The sequence below is a fragment of the Nothobranchius furzeri genome, chromosome 1, assembly GCF_043380555.1.
Source record: "Nothobranchius furzeri strain GRZ-AD chromosome 1, NfurGRZ-RIMD1, whole genome shotgun sequence".
In the NCBI taxonomy this organism is placed as follows: Eukaryota; Metazoa; Chordata; class Actinopteri; order Cyprinodontiformes; family Nothobranchiidae; genus Nothobranchius; species Nothobranchius furzeri.
In genome coordinates this window covers 2130763-2144362 of record NC_091741.1, presented here as the reverse complement: position 1 = coordinate 2144362, position 13600 = coordinate 2130763, and positions in this window count along the sequence as shown.

Below are 13600 nucleotides of genomic sequence, written 5' to 3'. Positions count from 1 at the left end.
GCCTCTCTCCTGGAGGAGCTCAGTCAGACCCAGTGGTGACACGTGGCAAGACGCTCCTCGGGGCGCGTCTTGCTTGGGCCTCTCTCCTGGAGGCGCTCAGTCAGACACAGTGTTGACATGTGGCAAGACACTCCTCGGGGCGCGTCTTGCCTGGGCCTCTCTCCTGGATGCCCTCTGTCAGACCCAGTGTTGACATGTGGCAAGACTCTCCTCGGGGCGCGTCTTGCTTGGGCTTCTCTCATGGAGGCCCTCAGTCAGACCCAGTGTTGACATGTGTCAAGACGCTCCTCGGGCCGTGTCTTGCTTGGGCCTCTCTCCTGGAAGCGCTCAGTCAGACCCAGTGTTGACATGTGGCAAGACGCTCCTCGGGGCGCTTCTTGCTTGGGCTTCTCTCCTGGAGGCCCTCAGTCAGACCCATTGTTGACATGTGGCAAGATGCTCCTCGGGGCACGTCTTGCTTGGGCCTCTCTCCTGGAGGCGCTCAGTCAGACCGAGTAGTGACATGTGGCAAGACGCTCCTCGGGGCGCGTCTTGCTGGGGCTTCTCTCATGGAGGCACTCAGTCAGACCCAGTGTTGACATGTGGCAAGACGCTCCTCGGGGCGCGTGTTGCTTGGACCTCTCTCCTGGAGGCGCTCAGTCAGACCCAGTGTTGACATGTGGCAAGACACTCCTCGGGGCGCGTCTTGCCTGGGCTTCTCTCATGGAGGCCCACAGTAAGACCCATTGTTGACATGTGGAAAGAAGGTCCTCGGGGCGCGTCTTGCTTTGGCTTCTCTCCTGGAGGCCCTCAGTCAGACCCATTGTTGACATGTGGCAAGACGCTCCTCGGGGCGCGTCTTGCTGGGGCTTCTCTCATGGAGGCACTCAGAGTCAGACCCAGTGTTGACATGTGGCAAGACGCTCCTCGGGGCGCGTGTTGCTTGGACCTCTCTCCTGGAGGCGCTCAGTCAGACCGAGTAGTGACATGTGGCAAGACGCTCCTCGGGGCGCGTCTTGCTGGGGCTTCTCTCATGGAGGCACTCAGAGTCAGACCCAGTGTTGACATGTGGCAAGACGCTCCTCGGGGCGCGTGTTGCTTGGACCTCTCTCCTGGAGGCGCTCAGTCAGACCGAGTAGTGACATGTGGCAAGACGCTCCTCGGGGCGCGTCTTGCCGGGGCCTCTCTCCTGGAGGCGCTCAGTCAGACCCAGTGTTGACATGTGTCAAGACGCTCCTCGGGGGTTTCTTGCTAGCGCCTCTCTCCTGGAGGCGCTCAGTCAGACCCAGAGGCGACATGTGGCAAGACGCTCCTCGGGCCTCTCTCCTGGAGGCGCTCAGTCAGACCCAGTGTTGACATGTGGCAAGACGTTCCTCGGGGCGCGTCTTGCTTGGGCCTCTCGCCTGGAGGCGCTCAGTCAGACCGAGTGCTGACATGTTGCAAGACGCTCCTCCGGGCGCGTCTTGCTTGGGCCTCTCTCCTGGAGGCGCTCAGTCAGACCCAGTGTTGACATGTGGCAAGACGCTCCTCGGGGCGCGTCGTGCTTGGGCCTCTCTCCTGGAGGCGCTCAGTCAGACCGAGTGCTGACATGTGGCAAGAACATCCTCGGGGCGCATCTTGCTTGGGCTTCTCTCCTGGAGGCCCTCAGTCAGACCCAGTGTTGACATGTGGCAAGACGCTCCTCGGGGCGCGTCTTGCTTGGGCTTCTCTCCTGGAGGCCCTCAGTCAGACCCATTGTTGACATGTGGGAAGACGTTCCTCGGGGCACGTCTTGCTTGGGCCTCTCTCCTGGAGGTGCTCAGTCAGACCGAGTAGTGACATGTGGCAAGACGCTCCTCGGGGCGCGTCTTGCTTGGACCTCCCTCCTGGAGGCGCTCAGTCAGACCGAGTAGTGACATGTGGCAAGACGCTCCTCGGGGCGTGTCTTGCTTGGACCTCTCTCCTGGAGGCGCTCAGTTAGACCGAGTAGTGACATGTGGCAAGACGCTCCTCGGGGCGGGTCTTGCTTGGGCCTCTCTCCTGGAGGCGCTCAGTCAGAACTGGAAGATATGTTGCGTCATAAGCCTCTGATGGTTCACCAGGTGCACGGTCCACTCGAAATCCTAATGCTGTATTTGTAGTACATACACTAAGTCTTCTCTGTTGATGTCAGACTAGAGTTTTATTAGAGTTTTACTTTGCAACAATGGGATTCGAGCAATTGATGTGTATATTTTTAATAGTGCACAATGCTACTATTCCTAGGCTGAATGTATGACATGGCTCTTGTGTATCATTATGTATCGTTTCCATTAAGTACTAATTTAAATAAAGTCCCTCTGTCCTCAGTGCTAGGTTGTGGGTTTAATACACATTATTATGATCAACCTGTTGAATAGTATAATAACAATATTCCTGTAAAAGTCATTTAGTAATGAACAACCTCAGTTCTGTGAAAGAACATCATGTCTCTGATGTGTACACTGCAGGCCTGACCGGTCTTGCTGGGGCCTCTCTCCTGGAGGCGCTCAATCAGACCCAGTGGTGACACGTGGCAAGACGCTCCTCGGGGCGCGTCTTGCTTGGGCCTCTCTCCTGGAGGCGCTCAGTCAGACCAAGTGGTGACACGTGGCAAGAAGCTCCTCGGGGCGCGTCTTGCTTGGGCCTCTCTCCTGGAGGCGCTCAGTCAGACCCAGTGTTGACATGTGGAAAGACACTCCTCGGGGCGCGTCTTGCTTGGGCCTCTCTCATGGAGGCCCTCTGTCAGACCCAGTGTTGACATGTGTCAAGACGCTCCTCGGGGCGCGTCTTGCTTTGGCTTCTCTCGTGGAGGCGCTCAGTCAGACCGAGTGCTGACATGTGGCAAGAAGCTCCTCGGGGCGCGTCTTGCTTGGGCTTCTCTCCTGGAGGCCCTCAGTAACACCCATTGTTGACATGTGGCAAGACGCTCCTCGTGGTGCGTCTTGCTTGGGCCTCTCTCCAGAAGGCCCTCAATCAGACCCAGTGTTGACACGTGGCAAGACGCTCCTCGGGGCGCGTCTTGCTTGGGCCTCTCTCCTGGAGGGGCTCAGTCAGACTGAGTAGTGACATGTGGCCTGACGCTCCTCGGGGCGCGTCTTGCCTGGGCCTCTCTCCTGGAGGCGCTCAGTCAGACCCAGTGGTGACATGTGGCAAGACACTCCTCGGGGCGCGTCTTTCTTGGGCCCCTCTCCTGGAGGCCCTCTGTCAGACCCAGTGTTGACATGTGTCAAGACGCTCCACGGGGCGCGTCTTGCTTGGGCTTCTCTCCTGGAGGCCCTCAGTCAGACCCATTGTTGACATGTGGCAAGACGCTCCTCGGGGCGCGTCTTGCTTGGGCCTCTCTCCTGGAGGCGCTCAGTCAGAACCAGAGGTGACATGTGGCAAGACGCTCCTCGGGGCGCGTCTTGCTTGGGCCTCTCTCCTGGAGGCCCTCTGTCAGACCCAGTGTTGACATGTGGCAAGACGCTCCTCCGGGCGCATCTTGCTTGGGCCTCTCTCCTGGAGGCCCTCAGTAAGACCCATTGTTGACATGTGGCAAGACGCTCCTCGGGGCGCGTATTGCTTGGGCCTCTCTCCAGAAGGCCCTCAATAAGACCCAGTGTTGACATGTGGCAAGACGCTCCACGGGGCGCGTCTTGCTTGGGCTTCTCTCCTGGAGGCCCTCAGTCAGACCCATTGTTTACATGTGGCAAGACGTTCCTCGGGGCGCGTCTTGCTTGGGCCTCTCTCCTGGAGGCGCTCAGTCAGACCCAGTGTTGACATTTGGCAAGACGCTCCACGGGGCGCGTCTTGCTTGGGCTTCTCTCCTGGAGGCCCTCAGTCAGACCCATTGTTGACATGTGGCAAGACGCTCCTCGGGGCACGTCTTGCTTGGGCCTCTCTCCTGGAGGCGCTCAGTCAGACCGAGTAGTGACATGTGGCAAGACGCTCCTCGGGGCGCGTCTTGCTTGGGCCTCTCTCATGGAGGCCCTCTGTCAGACCCAGTGTTGACATGTGGCAAGACGCTCCTCGGGGCGCGTCTTGCTTGGGCCTCTCTCCAGAAGGCCCTGAATCAGACCCAGTGTTGACATGTGGCAAGACGCTCCTCGGGGCGCGTCTTGCTTGAGCTTCTCTCATGGAGGCCCTCTGTCAGACCCAGTGTTGACATGTGTCAAGACGCTCCACGGGGCGCTTCTTGCTTGGGCTTCTCTCCTGGAGGCCCTCAGTCAGACCCATTGTTGACATGTGGCAAGACGCTCCTCGGGGCGCGTCTTGCTTGGACCTCTCTCCTGGAGGCACTCAGTCAGAACCAGAGGTGACATGTGGCAAGACGCTCCTCGGGGCGCGTCTTGCTTGGGCCTCTCTCCTGGAGGCCCTCTGTCAGACCCAGTGTTGACATGTGGCAAGACGCTCCTCCGGGCGCATCTTGCTTGGGCCTCTCTCCTGGAGGCCCTCAGTAAGACCCATTGTTGACATGTGGCAAGACGCTCCTCGGGGCGCGTATTGCTTGGGCGTCTCTCCAGAAGGCCCTCAATAAGACCCAGTGTTTACATGTGGCAAGACGCTCCACGGGGCGCGTCTTGCTTGGGCTTCTCTCCTGGAGGCCCTCAGTCAGAGCCATTGTTGACATGTGGCAAGACGCTCCTCGGGGCGCGTCTTGCTTGGGCCTCTCTCCTGGAGGCGCTCAGTCAGACCCAGTGTTGACACGTGGCAAGACGCTCCACGGGGCGCGTCTTGCTTGGGCTTCTCTCCTGGAGGCCCTCAGTCAGACCCATTGTTGACATGTGGCAAGACGCTCCTCGGGGCACGTCTTGCTTGGGCCTCTCTCCTGGAGGCGCTCAGTCAGACCGAGTTGTGACATGTGGCAAGACGCTCCCCGGGGCGCGTCTTGCTTGGACCTCTCTCCTGGAGGCGCTCAGTTAGACCGAGTAGTGACATGTCGCAAGACGCTCCTCGGGGCGCGTCTTGCTTGGGCCTCTCTCATGGAGGCCCTCTGTCAGACCCAGTGTTGACAAGTGGCAAGACGCTCCTCGGGGCGCGTCTTGCTTGGGCCTCTCTCCTGGAGGCGCTCAGTCAGAACCAGAGGTGACATGTGGCAAGACGCTCCTCGGGGTGCGTCTTGCTTGGGCCTCTCTCCTGGAGGCCCTCTGTCAGACCCAGTGTTGACATGTGGCAAAACGCTCCTCCGGGCGCATCTTGCTTGGGCCTCTCTCCTGGAGGCCCTCAGTAAGACCCATTGTATACATGTGGCAAGACGCTCCTCGGGGCGCGTCTTGCTTGGGCCTCTCTCCAGAAGGCCCTCAATCAGACCCAGTGTTGACATGTGGCAAGACGCTCCTCGGGGCGCGTCTTGCTTGGGCTTCTCTCATGGAGGCCCTCAGTCAGACCCAGTGTTGACATGTGTCAAGACGCTCCTCGGGGCGTGTCTTGCTTGGGCCTCTCTCCTGGAGGCGCTCAAACAGACCGAGTAGTGACATGTGGCAAGACGCTCCTCGGGGCGCGTCTTGCTGGGGCTTCTCTCATGGAGGCACTCAGTCAGATCCAGTGTTGACATGTGGCAAGACGCTCCTCGGGGCGCGTCTTGCTTGGACCTCTCTCCCTGAGGCGCTCAGTCAGACCGAGTAGTGACATGTGGCAAGACGCTCCTCGGGGCGCGTCTTGCTTGGACCTCTCTCCCTGAGGCGCTCAGTCAGACCCAGTGTTGACATTTGGCAAGACACTCCTCGGGGCGCGTCTTGCTTGGGCCTCTCTCATGGAGGCCCTCTGTCAGACCCAGTGTTGACATGTGTCAAGACGCTCCTCGGGGGGCGTCTTGCTTTGGCCTCTCTCCTGGAGGTGCTCAGTCTGACCGAGTGCTGACATGTGGCAAGAAGCTCCTCGGGGCGCGTCTTGCTTGGGCTTCTCACCTGGAGGCTCTCAGTAAGAACCATTGTTGACATGTGGCAAGACGCTCCTCGGGGCGCGTCTTGCTTGGGCCTCTCTCCAGAAGGCCCTCAATCAGACCCAGTGTTGACACGTGGCAAGACGCTCCTCGGGGCGCGTCTTGCTTGGGCCTCTCTCCTGGAGGCGCTCAGTCAGACCAAGTGGTGACATGTGGCAAGACACTCCTCGGGGCGCGTCTTGCTTGGGCCTCTCTCCTGGAGGCCCTCTGTCAGACCCAGTGTTGACATGTGGCAAGACACTCCTCGGGGCGCGTCTTGCTTGGGCCTCTCTCATGGAGGCCCTCTGTCAGACCCAGTGTTGACATGTGTCAAGACGCTCCTCGGGGCGCGTCTTGCTTTGGCCTCTCTCCTGGAGGCGCTCAGTCAGACCGAGTGCTGACATGTGGCAAGAAGCTCCACGGGGCGCGTCTTGCTTGGGCTTCTCTCCTGGAGGCCCTCAGTCAGACCCATTGTTGACATGTGGCAAGACGCTCCTCGGGGCGCGTCTTGCTTGGGCCTCTCTCCTGGAGGCGCTCAGTCAGACCCAGTGTTGACATGTGGCAAGACGCTCCACGGGGCGCGTCTTGCTTGGGCTTCATGTCAACAATGGGTCTTACTGAGGGCCTCCAGCAGAGAAGCCCAAGCAAGACACGCCCCGAGGAGCTTCTTGCCACATGTCAGCACTCGGTCTGACTGAGCGCCTCCAGGAGAGAGGCCAAAGCAAGACGCGCCCCGAGGAGCGTCTTGACACATGTCAACACTGGGTCTGACAGAGGGCCTCCATGAGAGAGGCCCAAGCAAGACGCGCCCCGAGGAGAGTCTTGCCACATGTCAACACTGGGTCTGACAGAGGGCCTCCAGGAGAGAGGCCCAAGCAAGATGCGCCCCGAGGATTGTCTTGCCACATGTCACCACTTGGTCTGACTGAGCGCCTCCAGGAGAGAGGCCCAAGCAACACGCGCCCCGAGGAGCGTCAGGCCACATGTCACTACTCAGTCTGACTGAGCGCCTCCAGGAGAGAGGCCCAAGCAAGACGTGCCCCGAGGAGCGTCTTGCCACGTGTCAACACTGGGTCTGATTGAGGGCCTTCTGGAGAGAGGCCCAAGCAAGACGCGTCCCGAGGAGCGTCTTGCCACATGTCAACAATGGTTCTTACTGAGGGCCTCCGGGAGAGAAGTCCAAGCAAGACGCGCCCCGAGGAGCTTCTTGCCACATGTCAGCACTCGGTCTGACTGAGTGCCTCCAGGAGAGAGGCCAAAGCAAGACGCCCCCCGAGGAGCGTCTTGACACATGTCAACACTGGGTCTGACAGAGGGCCTCCATGAGAGAGGCCCAAGCAAGACGCGCCCCGAGGAGCGTCTTGCCACATGTCACTACTCGGTCTTACTGAGCGCCTCAGGCAGAGAGGTCCAAGCAAGACGCGCCCCGAGGAGCGTCTTGCCACATGTCAACACTGGGTCTGACTGAGTGCCTCCATGAGAGAAGCCCCAGCAAGACGCGCCCAGAGGAGCGTCTTGCCACATGTCACTACTCGGTCTGTTTGAGCGCCTCCAGGAGAGAGGCCCAAGCAAGACGTGCCCGGAGGAGCGTCTTGCCACATGTCAACAATGGGTCTGACTGAGGGCCTCCAGGAGAGAAGCCCAAGCAAGACACGCCCCGAGGAGCGTCTTGCCACATGTCAACACTGGGTCTGACTGAGCGCCTCCAGGAGAGAGGCCCAAGCAAGACACGCCCCGAGGAGCGTCTTGACACATGTCAACACTGGGTCTGACTGACGGCCTCCATGAGAGAAGCCCAAGCAAGACGCGCCCCGAGGAGAGTCTTGCCACATGTCAACACTCGGTCTGACAGAGGGCATCCAGGAGAGAGGCCCAAGCATTATGCGCCCCGAGGAGCGTCTTGCCACTTAAACCCACAACCTAGCACTGAGGACAGAGGGACTTTATTTAAATTAGTACTTAATGGAAACGATACATAATGATACATAAGAGCCATGTCACACATTCAGCCTAGGAATAGTAGCATTGTGCACTATTAAAAATATACACATCAATTGCTCGAATCCCATTGTTGCAAAGTAAAACTCTAATAAAACTCTAGTCTGACATCAACAGAGAAGACTTAGTGTATGTACTACAAATACAGCATTAGGATTTAGAGTGGACCGTGCACCTTGTGAACCATCAGAGGCTTATGACGCAACATATCTTCCAGTTGCTATTAGACAAGTTATAATTCTCGACCATTTTTCGGAACTGGTTTCTTGGGTCCGTGAGTAAATGCCATTAGTACTTAATGGAAACGATACATAATGATACATAAGAGCCATGTCGTACATTCAGCCTAGGAATAGTAGCATTGTGCACTATTAAAAATATACACATCAATTGCTCGAATCCCATTGTTGCAAAGTAAAACTCTAATAAAACTCTAGTCCGACATCAACAGAGAAGACTTAGTGTATGTACTACAAATACAGCATTAGGATTTCGAGTGGACCATGCACCTTGTGAACCATCAGAGGCTTATGACGCAACATATCTTCCAGTTGCTATTAGACAAGTTATAATTCTCGACCATTTTTCGGAACTGGTTTCTTGGGTCCGTGAGTAAATGCCAAATGAGATGATAGTCCTTAAGTAAGTTCCTGGCGATCCCATGTCACGCTCTTGCCCATCAGCCGGTGAACGCTGAGACGGAACTCGATGAGAGAAATGTATTTTTTAAGTGCTCCGAATGTACTTCTAACAAGCGTGCGATTCACTTTGTGAGTAAACAGCAGCTGCAGCTGATTCAAACAGTCGAGCCAACTTTCTACATCACAATATGCGTTTTGTAGTTAGTCGAGTTACCTTTTGTGTGGCGCATGCACGGGTCGTTATCGTCCAGCTCCCAGCTTAGAGAGTCCTGTATTGACACAGACGTCAATACATCTCGATGTCATGCAACACACAAAGTCTGTCGCATACAGGTGGGTTAACACATGTACGATACCTTTTGTGTGGCGCATGCACGGGTTGTTAGCGTCCAGCTCCCAGCTTAGAGAGTCCTGTATTGACACAGACGTCAATACATCTCGATGTCATGCAACACACAAAGTCTGTCACATACAGGTGGGTTAGCACATGTACGATACCTTTTGTGTGGCGCATGCACGGGTCGTTAGCGTCCAGCTCCCGGCTTATAGAGAGTCCTGTATTGACACAGACGTCAATACATCTCGATGTCATGCAACACACAAAGTCTGTCGCATACAGGTGGGTTAACACACATGTACGATGTGTGCGATGGCACGCCTAGTTTACAATGGGACACGACGATGATCATTGTTAACCAAACTCTTGTTTCTCACGACAGGTGGTAGCGTTGTCTCCTGCACCTGGTCTTCGTGCACAGAGGGTGCTGTAATGTGCTCGTCATAGTCGCGATCGTTGTCACTCGAATCCGTTGTTCTCACGACAGGTGGTAGCGTTGTCTCCTGCATGTTGTCTTCACGTGCGGCAAGCGTTGTGCTGTGCTCGTTATAATGGTTGTCTTCGTACAAAGGGGGTGTTGAATACTCCTTCGCGAGTAGTGTAGGAGGTGGTGTGATGGGACGTATCTCAGAGGCGTTATGTGAGCGTACCACCATGGCCTGAGCAACTGCGACTACTGAGAGTACACCCAGTACAGACAGCGAGATCTTTTTTTTTCTTGGGTGTTGTACGTGTGGGTACAGCCGCTTTAATGGCAGTGAGAGCAAGTGGGCAAATGTATTTATAGGTCACTAGCAGAAACTAAGGCACATGGTCAGAGTGTAATCGTAACCACCGTAGCTCTTGTCATAATTTAATATACATAGAAATCAGAAACGGGCATGTCAGGATAGACATCGCGAGTGATAATGCGGCCAGTATCTGTGTGCGCTTGAGAGCACCTTGTTGTTCTACTGTGGTGCCCACGCCGCCAGGTCTGTAAATGTCATCGACCTCCTTTATATACGCATACGCTAAAGACCGTATATTCTCTATGGATTTGAACACGTCCTATGTTTCGCGTAATGCTTGAGCTGTCTCGAGCGTGATGTTGTGAGTGTACGCCAGTGTTTCACATGCACCGAGGTCCGAAAGGGCGTGCGCTACAACTATTAACCTTGGTTTGGGAGTGTGGCAAAACGCTCGCTCCGCTGTAATGGGCGGATGCAATGTTATCACCTGGTACGTTTCGTTAGTCGGGTCGTAACACACCGGTCCGTGAAACGGACCGTCACATTGTATGGGGCACAGTAAGGACAACACGCCGCCGACCGTGACTTCGCACTCGACCGCGGTGGTGTTATCGATTTGCAAAAGATCACATACGCCTCTCCAGTCGCAATGAGGCACATTGTAGTCGACGCGACCGTCGGTCACCATAGCTTTCGTCAGCCAACACACTCGATTGCCCTTCGAAACATCGGCGATCAACGTGAGCTTAGAGGTCGACGTCGCTTTACTGTACGCCAGGATATCCGTGTGTGAGTGCACGCTCGACGTCGATTGACAACCGGTCATGTCAGACCTGATCAGACCTTCCGAACACATGACCATTAGTTGTTGTGCGGCCGAGAGTATCGCGATCATACCGTTGAGATGTGTAGAAAGCGCGTACACGCCAGCCTTCCACGTTTCCAAAATTTCCAGCAGTCTAGAGGGACTTGTCTTAGCGCGCACGGCTGTGCTGAATTTGCGTTGGGTAGACACAACGGCTTCTACCTCGCTTAGGATCTGTGGGCTCATGTACTCGTGGTAGGCCAAGACGTGTATAGTCGAGCGCGGTGATGCCCCGAACACTTGACCCAGTTTTGTTGTGGCGATATGCGTGTCCAGTAACGCGGCAAAGTCCGCGTGTCTAGCGTGTATTGATTTTACAGCTCGCTCATACCCCAACAGTACGGTCCGTAGAAGTTCGTTCACTTGTTTCCATGCGCTCGTGGAACACAGGACATCGCAACCTCCGTGATACTCAAGTAAAGCGTCAAACACCAGCTGCTTGCACGTTGGAAATACAATCGGTAGTAACTTCTTACTCCACTCTATGTTGAACTCTTATAGTATGTATATGGGCGGTTGCGGCGGTTTGCGCATTTTCTATCTACCCTCCGCTAATATGACTCTGTGGTCTGTCTCCTGAGATGGTGCGGTTGGAACTTGCGAGAGTGCACTATCGACGGTCGGCGTTTTCATTTCGTCAACTGCCATTTTCAGCCGCTGGCAAACGGCCGTCGACGGTCGATGCGAGACACCAACATAACGTTAGACCGCGACCCTCATGCCAGTTTTCTGTAGTACTGGTTGTAGTTTCTGGTGCACACTCGAAACGCCATTACGATCACAATTACGTTGATTAATAAATCCAGTGTTGTAGCGACTGCAGCCAGCGCCGTCGCGCAACTTGTGTCGGTGTTATCTCTCGATACTTTCATTCGTATCCGAGCGTATGCAGAATCTACGGATCTGGTGAAGTTGCTTGTCACTAGCTTGCGCATGTTTGATATGGCACTTTGCGCGAGACTCGCACAACCTGCAGTGGCGACCGTCGCGTCAGTGCAAAGTTTTTCCAATATATCGCTCGCAACATCGTTTGTCATTTGCTGTACACTGCGCACACTGGCCGCGAGGTCGCGGAGAGGGTCTTCGTTACGAGCTACTCTGGTAGCGCCGTGGTTGATGAGGACGATCATCTTTTGCAATAGTTCATCTCGAAGCGCAACGATGGTGAGGGCGACCGGTTGGCCGGTTCCGCCTTCAGGCCACACGGTTGCCGCTAGATTGCCCAATGCCACACACGCAGACGAACCCTGTACACACTCAATGACCCGTGTGCGATCGTTGATTTCTGCTAGTACGTTTGCTAGGTCTACGTGCTTCCACGGATCGGGCGTGGGCACGCGCTTGTTTTTAGAGGCGTTTTCGCGCATCCTCTACACTGCACGACCGCTCGTGGCCGCACTAGCTATATTTATCTTTATTTGATTCACACACACACACACACACACACACACACACACACACACACACACACACACACACACACACACACACACACACACACACACACACACACACACACACACACACACACACACACACACACACACACACACAGGCCCTTGCGTGCAAACCCCGGTCAGGCCTGCAGTGTACACATCAGAGACATGATGTTCTTTCACAGAACTGAGGTTGTTCATTACTAAATGACTTTTACAGGAGTATTGTTATTATACTGTTCAACAGGTTGATCATAATAATGTGTATTAAACCCACAACCTAGCACTGAGGACAGAGGGACTTTATTTAAATTTGTACTTAATGGAAACGATACATAATGATACATAAGAGCCATGTCGTACATTCAGCCTAGGAATAGTAGCATTGTGCACTATTAAAAATATACACATCAATTGCTCGAATCCCATTGTTGCAAAGTAAAACTCTAATAAAACTCTAGTCTGACATCAACAGAGAAGACTTAGTGTATGTACTACAAATACAGCATTAGGATTTCGAGTGGACCGTGCACCTTGTGAACCATCAGAGGCTTATGACGCAACATATCTTCCAGTTGCTATTAGACAAGTTATAATTCTCTACCATTTTTCGGAACTGGTTTCTTGGGTCCGTGAGTAAATGCCAAATGAGATGATAGTCCTTAAGTAAGTTCCTGGCGATCCCATGTCACGCTCTTGCCCATCAGCCGGTGAACGCTGAGACGGAACTCGATGAGAGCGATGTATTTTTTAAGTGCTCCGAATGTACTTCTAACAAGCGTGCGATTCACTTTGTGAGTAAACCGCAGCTTCAGCTGATTCAAACAGTCGAGCCAACTTTCTACATCACAATATGCGTTTTGTAGTTAGTCGAGTTACCTTTTGTGTAGCGCATGCACGGGTCGTTATCGTCCAGCTCCCAGCTTAGAGAGTCCTGTATTGACACAGACGTCAATACATCTCGATGTCATGCAACACACAAAGTCTGTCGCATACAGGTGGGTTAACACATGTACGATACCTTTTGTGTGGCGCATGCACGGGTTGTTAGCGTCCAGCTCCCAGCTTAGAGAGTCCTGTATTGACACAGACGTCAATACATCTCGATGTCATGCAACACACAAAGTCTGTCGCATACAGGTGGGTTAACACATGTACGATACCTTTTGTGTGGCGCATGCACGGGTCGTTAGCGTCCAGCTCCCGGCTTATAGAGAGTCCTGTATTGACACAGACGTCAATACATCTCGATGTCATGCAACACACAAAGTCTGTCGCATACAGGTGGGTTAACACACATGTACGATGTGTGCGATGGCACGCCCAGTTTACAATGGGACACGACGATGATCATTGTTAACCAAACTCTTGTTTCTCACGACAGGTGGTAGCGTTGTCTCCTGCACCTGGTCTTCGTGCACAGAGGGTGCTGTAATGTGCTCGTCATAGTCGCGATCGTTGTCACTCGAATCCGTTGTTCTCACGACAGGTGGTAGCGTTGTCTCCTGCATGTTGTCTTCGCGTGCGGCAAGCGTTGTGCTGTGCTCGTTATAATGGTTGTCTTCGTACAAAGGGGGTGTTGAATACTCCTTCGCGAGTAGTGTAGGAGGTGGTGTTATGGGACGTATCTCAGAGGCGTTATGTGAGCGTACCACCATGGCCTGAGCAACTGCGACTACTGAGAGTACATCCAGTACAGACAGCGAGATCTTTT